The sequence below is a fragment of the Neophocaena asiaeorientalis genome, unplaced genomic scaffold, assembly GCF_003031525.2.
Source record: "Neophocaena asiaeorientalis asiaeorientalis breed wild unplaced genomic scaffold, Neophocaena_asiaeorientalis_V1.1 scaffold461, whole genome shotgun sequence".
NCBI classification, from domain to species: Eukaryota; Metazoa; Chordata; class Mammalia; order Artiodactyla; family Phocoenidae; genus Neophocaena; species Neophocaena asiaeorientalis.
This window is the reverse complement of record NW_020173230.1, coordinates 1,849,189-1,853,695: the sequence shown is the minus strand read 5'-3', so window position 1 is coordinate 1,853,695 and position 4,507 is coordinate 1,849,189.

The window sequence follows — 4,507 nt, the reverse complement described above, 5'->3', positions numbered from 1 at the left end:
CACGTCCTTCTGCTAGTCTCACCCTCCCTGCTGACCCCCGCTGGCCGCTCTGTAGCCAGTACATCGGTAGTGACCGCGACAGCCCCGGACTTGGGAAGGCGGCCCCGCTCTCCCTTCCCTGGCTGCAGCCAACCTTCGAGACTCCCCGCGGGGTGGTGGCTCTTCCGTGGGGGTGCGTGTCGGGGATGAGGACGAAATGTCCAACCTAGTGGTCCGACCTCCATGAGTCAGCCGTTCGGGAACTAGCACAGGGGTACAAAATACGCTGATTACAGCCAGGGTTGAAGGCGCTTCGGTTATATGAGAACCTCAGAAAATCACAGGATCGAAACATAATACGGTTCTTGGGGGAAGGTGGGGGCATTGAGCAAGTTGGAGTGGAAGAAAGACTGGGAAAGAGCTGTGTTCCTGGTGGAAAGACGGGACTCTGCAGAAGGAGGGATGGGTAAAGCACGGTGCACGTGGACAAGCAGGCCCAGGGCTAGCACAAAAGCCCCTAGGGCATTAGGACCTCCTGCATCCTTAGAGAATGTGATGTCTTGTGGTGGGACTAGGTCCGCCAGGGACTGGCAAGTCGACTAAAGAATCAAAACAGTGATTTGGAAGGGACTTTAGGTACTACTCCTTTGTTTAAGCTCACAAATCAGATATTTACCCTTTAATGGTATTTGACATTTACAGTTAAATATAAGAAAAATCAAGTGTGACGTTCTCCATGCTTTTTCAAATTACATGAGCCTCTGGGAGATTCTGATATGCCTTCCCTTTCTCTCCTTGAGTACCTCATGAATCTACAGCAACTTCCTACTATGACACAATCTCTCTAGTCAATAGTATCTCTGTCACAATGAAGTCAGCAACACGGATAGGAAATGCACTGCTTAAAAAAAAAAAATGCACTGCTTGGTCAATTGCTTGTTGGACAGCTCCAATTAGAAAGTGTTTTTGTGTGTTGAACAGAACTATACCTCCTGGTGATGTCCATTGTTCCTGTTGCAATCCCTGGGACAACAGATGACACATTACTTCCTGCTTGTCATTAACAACTTGTTATGAACCAGGTTCGTTTGCCCAATGGGCAGCAAGCCAAACACTGAGAGACTGAGGTTTGCAGCAGAGTTTATTAACACGGAAGCCAAGTGAGGAGATAGGAGAACAAATCTCAGATCCACCTCCCTGAAGGTGAGGGGCTTGAGATTTTTATTGGATAAGGAAGCAGGTTGGTCTTAAGTGTGGGGTAAGGTGATAGGAGGTTGGGGAAAGGTGAGGTAATCAGTGTTCTGCAAAGGCATATCTGAGTTACAGGCTTCTTAATGGGATGCATGTTCAAAAATGCAAGCACTTAGCATGATCTGAGCTTCGAGTTTTTGGCCCTCTGATGTCAAAAGTTCATTCGTCAGACACCTGCACAGGCTGAGTTTTAGGATCAGTGGTCCCAACCAGTCTTAGCCAGCTTGAACTGGACAAGAGCTGACTCCAAGTTTCTGAAAAACAGCTTTAGTCCCTGTTACTATAGCCACTCATATGACAGAGGTGTTATCTAAAGGGGTAGTTGAGGAATCTCGTGGTATATTATCTAGGCTACATGAAGCTTGGAGGGTGTGTAACTTGAAAAAAATAATTTAAGCGAGCTTGTTCAGTGAAGGCAGAGGGTTTTTTATTTTATTTTATTATTATTTTTTTTTTGCAGCACGCGGGCCTCTCACTGTCGTGGCCTCACCCGTTGCGGAGCACAGGCTCCGGATGCGCAGCCTCAGCGGCCATGGCTTACGAGCCCAGCCGCTCCGCAGCATGTGGGATCTTCCCGGACCGGGGCACAAACCCGCGTCCCCTGAATCGGCAGGCAGACTCTCAACCACTGTGCCACCAGGGGAGCCCAGCAGAGGGTTTTTTAAACAAGTTGTTCCTTTACCTGCTGTTCTGTAAAACAAGCTCAAGAATTGGGCACCATTTCAAGCTCTTCTAATGTTCTAGGATAGCTATAAGTTTGAGGTTCTTTCCTGAGTTGCCATTTCCCCACAGGTTGTAGCTCTCAGCAGAGTGTTGCATTCCTACAGCAGAGGTGAACAAACTATGACAGTGGTGCATCTCTGTCTAAGTTTTGCCCGACTCGGGCAGTTTTCTCCAGCGAGAGGTCCTCAGGAGGCACCCATTTAAGAGTCCATGTCCCACCAATAGGCACCAATCCCTAACAAAGGATGGTAAGAAACAGTAGCTACTGTTTTGCTCTTGAGCACAATTTTCTTTCAACCGTTATTCAGATGATGCAAGTGGAAACAACGAACTCACAAAATCTATGATTTTTAACTTACACTATATTGCTTTAAAGAAAATGTAGGAGCCACTATTCCCAAGGGGTTGAACACTTCACTACTCCTTCCCACATGCCCACCATTGCACTAGGCATGGATAGATACAAAAGAAGGGAACTATCACACCAGAATCGATACATGCTCTGAATATGGGTTTGTCTTCCCTGACTGCTTTGCCTCCATCCGCACCGTCATCTGAGGGCTTATAGGATGCCTTATCCACTGGATATACCTTAAACCAAGGAACCCATTTTATAGTCAAGGAGGTGTGACAATGAGCTTGTAACCACAGAATTCACAGCGTTTACTCATCAGCCAGAAACAACTAGCACAATGGAACTGTGGAATGGCACGTTGAAGACTCAGCTAAATTGCTGATAACAAGATACAGCACCTTGTGAAGCTGGGGAGCTGTCCTCCAAGATACAGTATATGCATTGAACCAATAACATATATATGGTATTGTGTCTCCAACAGAAAGACTACATGGATACAGGAACCAAGGAGTCAAAACAGGAGTGGCCCCTATTAACCATCATAACCAGCAACCTATGTGTGGAATTTGTGCTTCCTGTCTCCCCAGTCTAGAGTCTGTTGGGTATGATCCTGATTCTCAAGAAGAGCATTTCTTCTAGGAGATACCTTGAGTGTTCCACTGAACTGGAAACTGAAAATGCCACCAGGCCACTTCAGTTCCTTGTGCCATTATATCAGCAGGCAAGGAATGGAGTTATTACAAAGGCTTCCTACAGTCCCTTCGACACACAATACATAAATACAAAAACATATCCAGTTGGCTGCACTCAACAACCTACCTTCCTGGATCCTTTAGGCGCTTTAAAGTACGAACAGGGGTGGGAGGATAGGGGAGGGGAGAAGGCAGATTTAGGCAAAGAAGAAAAACACAACGTACAACAATGTAATGACTCTTAGAGATGACTTGCAACACTGGAAGGAAATAGGAGGAAGAATCTGGAGGCAGAAGTTCTGGGAATATGTCTTCAAGGAGGACCATAGGTCAGGGAGCCAGCCAGTGATAGAGGAGCAAAAACCTACTCAAGTGGATTACTGAAGAGTCACAGGGAAGTAGAAGGAGGAAACAATGGCAACCACAGCAAGGTCAAACCTCACTGGGAATGGAACATTACTCAGGGCTTGGAAGATTATTCAGAATATCACCTAGTCATTGGTAGCCTCTGTAGTAGGTGGCTGTTCCTTTTGGGCTTTCCATTTTTGCCCTCAAATTTGTCTTGGAACTTAAGAGCCATGTCACAATCATTCAAGGTCTCTTTTACTCTTTTATAAAAAGTGAAGTAATAGCAAATGCTGTAATTACTGTGATAACATTTTGACAGCAAAAATGCCTCAAATTCGAATTACTATAGTAATTCCATTACTATCACACTCAAAACTCCCTGGAAACATTAGCCAAGCTCAGAATCTTGTAACTATCTAGTATTGGAAAGAATATCTGTTGCCTATTGAACAAATATTTGAAAATACTGTCGACTGAAAAAAAAAAAAGCACAACCTAAAAGTTGAGAATTATGTTTTATTTGGCAGACAAAATTGAGGACTTAAACTGGGAAGACAGCCTCTCAGCTCTAAGGGCTGCTCCGAAGAGGTAAGGGAGAAGCCAGGATATGTAGGAGTTTTGCAGCAAAAACCTCGTAGCCAGAACATCAAAAGATTACTCTTAATTAAAGAAAACCAGACATTTCAAGTTAATGATTTTAGAGCTTTTCTATATATGGGAAGATGCAAGAGTCTGGGCTCACTGAAATCATTCCTTTGACATGCACCTCAGCTGTCTGGGGCCAGTACCCTGCTCTTCTCCATCCTGAATCCCCTCAGGGTACACAGTTGGGGGCGGCTGCAGTGACTGCTGGCTTGAAGGACGCAGTTTACGGGTATGGCAGGCAACATTTTTCCTCCCCAGGTCCGTTCAAGTGGCAATACGCAATCAGGGTCCCCGGAGAAGCAACCACTTTGGTTTCGTGAAATCATCCATCCTTGACTTCACTTTGCTCTACTGTCTACATTTTTGTTTCAGTTCCTCTGCCACAGACACACAATCACCTTATTGTTTGATAATAACTAGAATTATTACGATTACTGCCATCAATAAGAAAAAGTAGGAGAATTGTATAAGTATCTGAACAGGAGGGTACCGAGAGAAACTTAACCCCCGTTTT